The following is an 8233-nucleotide window of genomic DNA, read 5'->3' on the forward strand; positions in this document are numbered from 1 at the left end:
ACTACAAAATTGTGACTTTTAAATTGTAAAATTGCACTATTACACATCAAATTTATGAATAAATGAACTAGCGGTTGAAAAAGCCCATTTCTTATGTTTGCTTCTGAAAAACTCAGAGCTGGAGACAACTTAAATGCATGAAAGGCTGTCAAGCAAGCTAAGCAGGACTAATTGGCTAAAGCTAAATAAACAAACTCCAAATATGTGAGAAATGAACAGAAACATTGTACATTCTTGTAAGCATCCCAGGCTTCATAAAAATAGTTCAAAAACTCTGAAAATCTCTGAGAAATAGACACAAATATTTAAGGTCAAATAAAAATTGGCAACACTATCACCATGATGCACAAAATTACCAACACATATGAAAAACATCTCCAATTGCAAATGTTAATTTGCATCCAATTCGTTGTTTCAGCTGATTCCCCTGGATTTCTCCGGCACAGTGTGACACATGGTAGATGTCTGAGAAATGTTAGTTCCCTCTATATATCAGTATGCTTGCAGTGCTGTTATAGGAAGAAAATGCTGGCAAAGGTTTCTGAAACTCATCTCTGAGCCCAAACCATCCCCAAACCGGGCCCATTGGGAAAAGCCCAATTATGGGAAATCAAAAGAAGATTGCTGTGAAGTGCTTTGGAGTTGTTGATGGAGAAAAGAGTAACAAAGAGACAGAGGCAGAGATTAGACACTAAGAGCCAATCGATGCAACAAATTGGACAGTGGTTCAATAGCCCAGATTGCACCCCAAAAATTATAATAATGACCAGAAGCCGAGCTTGGAACAAGCAGACAAAATGGAATATCTCAGAAGCAAAGTCTGTGAATGCTAAGTATTTCTTGAGAAATTCTTTTTACTAAACCAGATACAAAACCAGAGATAAATCCTTACTACAGTCAGAAAAGACCGGACAAAATCTAGCAGCAGCCTCTGATCTATCACATGTATAACCCTGCAACAGAAAAGGATGACTCAATAGTCCAACACAATTCAATAGAAACAAGTGTTTAGGAAGACTCAGTTTCTTTTATGTGGATTTTGTATTCATCGGACTATGATTATTAATTTTTCACAAAGACCTTACCACTAAGAATGAGATACACTGACCAGAACATACACATTCTGGTTTGAATGGCCTAGATATCCAAAACTGTAGACTACAACTTTACATTCCAGTTTACTGCCCACTCATTTAGTCTGACCATGGCTGAACTAAACGTCACTGGGAATCCACACTTAAAGGCGTAAGACACCAGTTGCTATGCTTTGAGTGTCCTCCTCCAAGGCTCAGCCTGAAACCACTTACCAGACTCACATTCCTTCAAGTGGATTCTGTGCTTGGATGTCACTGGTTACCACCAAACTGAGTCCATTAATCAAATTCTTTTCACGTGGTAAGAAGCAATTCTGTTTGCGGAGTTGCTAAGCAGCTTTGTCTCTCCCCTAGAGATCCATGATTAGTTGTTAAATGTCTTGGTTTTGTTGGTTCCCTAGTTGCTGGGATGGTAAGCCACTCTTTGTTAGGCAGTGGGGCAATTGCTCTACCCCAGACAACAGCAGCGATGCCTTTATCTGAGGAACCTTATTGCCAAAGATTTGTACTAGATAGGAGAAAGGAGAAGACACCGCTATTTTGGGTCAATGTTTCCCTGGGTCAGCATGACTTGATGTGCAATGCTTTGGTCTCGATTTAGAGAAAGTCTCAGCCTTAGTAAAAAAAAATAAACAGTGACCTTATCCTAACAGCTTTATGCCATCAAGTTAGAACTTGTAGAAGAGCCACAAGGGCATGCTCAGTCTTCAAGCGGACAGACTTAGCCCTTGGATGATTCAGATTGTGTTTACCCAAAGGCATTGACAGTTCTGGCAATGTCAGTAGTTTGCTAAGAGCAGAACTCAGTCTTCTGGGTAGCTACTTGTATTTGTTTGGAGTGGTGATGAGAAAAAGCTTCTGGTCAAAATGTATGATTTATGACAAAAATACTCACGATCTTGGTCTTGAATACCTCTGCATGAATGAATAATCAAGAATATAAAAATATAGTTCAGGGCCGGCCCGTGGCTCACTCGGGAGAGTACGGTGCTGATAACACCAAGGCCATGGTTCGGATCCCTATAAAGGGATGGCCGGTTCGCTCACTGGCTGAGTGTGGTGCTAATAAAACCAAGCCAAAGGTTGAGATCCCCTTACCAGTCATCTTTTTTAAAAAATTTTTAAAAATAAAAAAATAAAAATATAGTTCAACCCCTCAGGACCAGATATGATTTTAAAACTAGGTACTAAACCACTGCACCAAATTTCTTAGCATGCAAAACCATCTTGTATACATAAAGCCAAATTAACCAGCTGTCTAACTGTATGCCTCTTTTTACTACACAATGACTGAGGAATCAGACAGATACTTTTAAGCCCAGATTTACTACCCACAATCTCTGAGATACTGAGCAAGTCACAAATCCCTCTGAGCTTCAGTTTTCTTATTTGTAAAATTGAGATAAGACTCACTTAACAAGTAGTTATTGAGTGCCTCATATACGATGGGACCTCAAAAATGTTGTGGAAAAATTGAATTAAAAGAAAAAAATTAAAAACATAAACTTTATTTCTCAACATAAGCTCCATCAAGTTCAAGACACTTTTGTAAGCAATGACACCAGCTATTTAGCCCATCACTATAGGGCTGAGGATTCTGGGAATTTAGCCATGTCAATGCAGTCTTTTCTACATTATTAATGGAAGAAAAATGGGTGCCCTTTGAAGATTTTTTAAGACTAGAAAACAAAAAAGTCAGAAGGGGCCAAATCAGGACTGTAAGGTAGATATCTAATGATTTCCCATCAAAATGCTCACAAAATTGCCATTGTTTGATGAGAGGAATGAGCAGGAGCATTGTTGTGGTGGTGAAGGACTCTCTGGTAAAGCTTTCCTGGACATTTTTCTGCTAAAGCTTTGGCTAACTTTCTCAGAACACCCTCAAAATAAGAAGATGTTATAGTTCTTTGGCTCTCAGAAAGTCAACAAACAAAATGCCTTGAGCATCCCAAAAAACTGTTGCCGTGACCTTTGTTCTCGACCCTTCTGCTTTTGCTTTGACCAGACCACTTCCACCTCTTGGTAGCCATGGCTTTGATTATTCTTTGCCTTCAGGATTATACTGGAAAAGCCATGTTTCATTTCTTAATTCAATTCCTTGAAGAAATGCATCAGGATCTTGATCCCACTTGTTTAAAATTTCCATTGAAAGCTCTGCTCTTGTCTGCAGCTGATCTGAGCACAACAGTTTTGGTACCCAGCTAGCAGAAAGTTTGCTCAACTAATTTTTCAGTCAGAATTGTGTTAGCTGAACCAATTAAGATGTCTATGGTGTTGGCTGTTTTTCTGCTGTTAATCATCAGTCCTCTTCAATTAGGGCATGAACAAATTAATTTTTTCTTTGCCAACTAACATGGATGGTCTGACACTGTGGGCTTCATCTTCCAAATCATTTTGTCTCTTCTTAAAATAAGTTATCCATTTGTAAACTGCTGATCTCTTTAGGGGCATTGTCCCCATAAACTTCTCATAAAGCATCAGAGATTTCACCACTCTTCTACCCAAGCTTCACCATAAATTTGACATTTGTTCCTGTTTCAATGTTAGCAAAATTCACATTGCTCTAATAGGGGCTCTTTTCACATTGATGTCTTATCCTTTTTAGTGCCTCAAACTAGATCCTCTTCAATCATGTTATAACAAGTTAGTACAAGTTTATTTTGGTGAAAAAATTTTTGCAATTCATACATAGTTTTGTTTTGGGGTTTTTTTTGTAATATGCACTTTCCATGAATTTTTTGAAGACCCCTTGTATACCAGTCATTCTTTTACCATCATTCTTGGTAGAGATACAGAAATTTTAAAAAGAAAAAAAGATAAAATTTTAGTTATTATGAAGCTTAGATTTTTCTACTCTTCAAGATTGTTTGGAAGAGTACAAGAGATAACAAAACAAATATAATGTTATTAGCACATAGTAGGTACGTAATTTAAGTCCTCCTGCTAACCTCCTCATTGAATTTTGTTTCACCACTATGGAGAGGGTAGGAAAAAAATGTCACGTGTCACTTCTGAACTGTGTTTAGAGATCAAAAACACCAATCTCACCTAGGTCAACATTTTTTTTTTCAAACTGCAGATTGTGACATATTAGTGACTTGTAATCAGTTTAGTGGGTTAAGGTCAGCATTTTTCTTAAGTTAAAAATAGAATAGAATGGGATGAAATAGAACAGAACTGGGAGGGACAGGATGGGATGGGATAGAATGGAATGAATAGAAATGTTGTAGGTTTAAGCATTGATTCCTGAAGATTTTGTTTCAATTATGAGTGTGTGTGTGTGTGTGTGTGTGTGTGTGTGTGTGTGTGTGTGTGTACATTGGGTCAGGATGTAAAATGCGTTTCTGACTGTAGGACACAGTCAAAAATTTTTGAAAGCCACTTATCTACACAGTTTTAAAATAAAGGGAAATTTTCTTTCTGATTTTGTCCTTATCCTCAGACACCTCACTAACTTCTCACCTAGTATGTACAAAGATGACTACTAAAAAACGTACATAAAGATAAATCCATTTTTTAAGAAAATGAAAAACCATGCTGTAAAATAGAAAATATTTTGAAAAGCATTTCCTACAGTCCCATGTACTGTATTTCCCAGGATGTCCAGCCCAGAGTGGCACAGATGGAGGGGGGACAGACAAGGGGTGTATTTGCTCCCTCTGAGCACATTTTCCAAAAGTGACACATTCTTGATAATTTCTAAGTTAATACGTTTATATGATGGTATTTGAAACTATTATTTTAAAAAGTTAGAGGGAGATGTGAAAACAACATTGCACAGCAGAAGAAAAAGCTGACATGGTACCATCTTTCTCCCCTCCAACCACTGGGACAGGTCCTGCTCAACTCCCCAGACACACAACTGTGCCCTACCTCCAGGGACACTACCATTGATATTAGTTAGAGCCTTGCCATGTCTCTAATCCAGCTTAGAATCACCTAACCTGGGTAAAGAATAAGGCTGTAATCCATGACCACATTATTATCATCCATTCTACTTTCACACCACTTGTCCACTGCTGTGAACTAGCTTAAGTCAATCTAGTCATGAACAACTAGTAGGCTTTTTTGGGTAAATATCAATTGCCTCTGAAAAGCAGATGTTCTTAATCATTTGTGTGTCTGATCAGAATAACATTTTTAAGTGCAAAAAATAAAATGCATAAAAAATAAAAAGGTAGCCAAATATATTGAAATACAATTGTTGAAATATTTAGAAATATTTGTGTTATAAAAAATACATAGAAAATAAATAGAATTTTCTACGAATAGATTAAAAGTAGACCTACTAGTCTAGGGTCTACTACTGCTATAATTCCAAAATAATGCTGAGTTATCTGCAACATCAGTAATGTGTCATGAAAATAAATGTAATTTATATTAGTGGCAAAGGAAAGTTGATAATACCAGGGTGTGTTGCCTACACTCATAATTGAAGGAAATTTTATATTTCAGTTTGAGTTAGTGGAAACAAAAATGTAATTCTTTATCATATACAAGGCCGTGAACTTGAATTCTACCCATGCAAAGGGTCCATAGACTGCAGGTTAAAAACCTGTAATTAGAGGCTGGAGAGGGCTCTAGATCTCTCTATAAGCTCACTACACGGTAACAAAGAAATCAGACGTCTGACAGAATCCTGCTGTTTAATTAGCAGGCAGGCTCAAGACAGTATGTATCCTGTTCTTTAAACGAGATGAAATCTCAGCTCTCTGTCTTTTTAGAAGGTCTGACAGCACCTTGCGATACAGGTTTACCCAAGTCAAATGTGACAAAATTCAAACACTATGATTCAACTAATCCTCAAGTAGAGTCAGACATCCAAGAATCCTTCCAATTAGTGGCTGAAGACAGGACTGCTTAGGAAGCACACCCTGAGCACTATTTAGGATTGCTGCATACAGTTGTGTTTGTTGAGCACAGCATAACCCTGTAACCAAATGCAGCAACCCCGTTGCCATTCCTAAAGGTACAGAGTGCCGGGCTTTCTCATTCTTACGCGTGGTTCCAAGAGGCAGTGCTCAAAATACTTAACATCAAAAATGACACAGACCATCCAGTCGGAATGGATGCAGACTACAAACAACTAGTATAGTCATGACAGTATGCCCTAACTGAATTTCAACATTGCCCTGTTCCTGCAAGGGTGGGGAGTGTGTCCTAGACATCCCCGCATCTTGACCACTAATTTCACCACTGAAAGTGCATTTCTAACTGTAATGTACTCATTTACAAAGCCTGTAGTATTGGTCAAAAATCAACATAGGTAAAATACAAAGGTACTTCAAAAAGTTCATGGAAATATTTGTATTATCTTTTAATTCTGTCTGTCCATGAACTTTTTGAAATACCCTCATACATAACAGTAGCTATCTCTGGAGTGTGGCCTCTTTATCAAACACTAGCTACTTCTGGAGGGTATATTCCAGCAACTATGTTAGAATGAACACAAATGCAGATAAATATCATACAGAACAGATGAAGTTTTTTCTAAAAAGTTACAAACCAAGTACCCAGTTACCACTGTTTTGTTAAAAACAATCTATTAGTTTTTCCACTCACCAAACTGTTTTTGAAGCAAGAAAGATCTCTTATATTTATCATCAGAAGGAACTCAAAGAAACATTTATCTTTGAGTTTGGGTGCTGTGGTTCCCCTTCATTAAATGGTATTTTGCAAGCTTTGGGAAATCCCCAAAGTGTCACAAAGTTTTAAAGGAATCAAATCCAGCAGGAAGATCCTGTCATCCCCTTCGTGAAGCATGAAGGGATATAGTTTTTTAAAAGCCTGTCTAGAGAGACTAAAAAGGATCAAAGATTAGAACATGGAAAGATCATGATGCAAACAGATAGAGACATAGAAGAGGATAAATGTGTTGTTTTAACATGACAAGTTTGAATGTGTGTGAGAGAAGATGTTAGTACAGCACAATTCAAGAAGCAGAGAAACACGAGTGAGATTGGAAAGGAACACACTCGTGCATGTATAGATTTCTATCTTCCTCCTCTGATATCGAAGCAATATCCAGCACTCAGACAGCAGTACTACATTCCACTGGGCTGCACCTAGTAAAATATAGCCGAAAAAAAAAATCAAAGTCAAGATCATGTGAAGGAAATGCATGAAGGTAAGTACTCAACTAACCCAGGAGTCAAAGAATAGCCAAAACAAAACTCTCAAACAAAAGTGCCAAAGCTATAAGGAGAAAATGGCAGTTATAAAAAAGAGAGACATAAACTAAACCAGTTCTGATCAAAAAATAATTTTAAATAGAGAATTATATTTTTAATAGCAGATACACTGAATCATGGCCAAAACAAAGAGTAGTGCCCAGAACTCAACAAATAGTCATGACTGTAGTAGAAACAGCATTTTCTTTTCTTCTGGGACATTGCTAGACTACATTTCCCAGCATCCTCTGTAGTACTGCAGGCCATATGAATGACCTTTGACCAATCAACTGTGGGTGAAAGTGACAAACCTCACTTCAGATCTGGCCCACACAAACTGTCTATACACATCTCCACACTTTTTCTTTCATATTCCATAGGCTTAAGAGTTGCAGAAGAATTTGAAGACATGCAGAAAAGCAGGACCAAAAGAAGACTGAGTTCCTGAAAAACATGTAGAGCAAAAGCAGTGTGCAAAAAGCACAGTTACCCATGAAGGGGGGGATTATGAGCAACCTCTTTTTCACTTTTTTCCTTTACTTCTCAAAATTTGTATAAGAAGCAAGCATCATAAAATATTTCTGTTTATGATCTAGTAAGTTAATAAATAAAAAATGTAACCAAAAGTAAATTATTTTCACTTCCTTTTGATAACTCCAGACGGCACAGATTTTGGTGTGCTTATTCAATACTATATCCCCAGAATACAGGACAGGGCCAGGAATGCTGCCAGCATTCAGCAAATGCAGTTTGAAGGAATGAATAGTCTCTGGTATCCTTAACATTTTGCTTATTTGGCAGTGCTCCTCTTAAAATGTGACAATCTCAACTAAATAAAATACTTTAGACAAAAAAGATTCTTTATGCATTCTCCTTGTAGTACAAAGTACCCTGTGACTGTTATACTCACTATGCATCTAGAACTGTACTTCTGTGAACAGACCAAATATTGTAACAGAGATTTTTTAT

The sequence above is a fragment of the Cynocephalus volans genome, chromosome 11, assembly GCF_027409185.1.
Source record: "Cynocephalus volans isolate mCynVol1 chromosome 11, mCynVol1.pri, whole genome shotgun sequence".
NCBI classification, from domain to species: domain Eukaryota; kingdom Metazoa; phylum Chordata; class Mammalia; order Dermoptera; family Cynocephalidae; genus Cynocephalus; species Cynocephalus volans.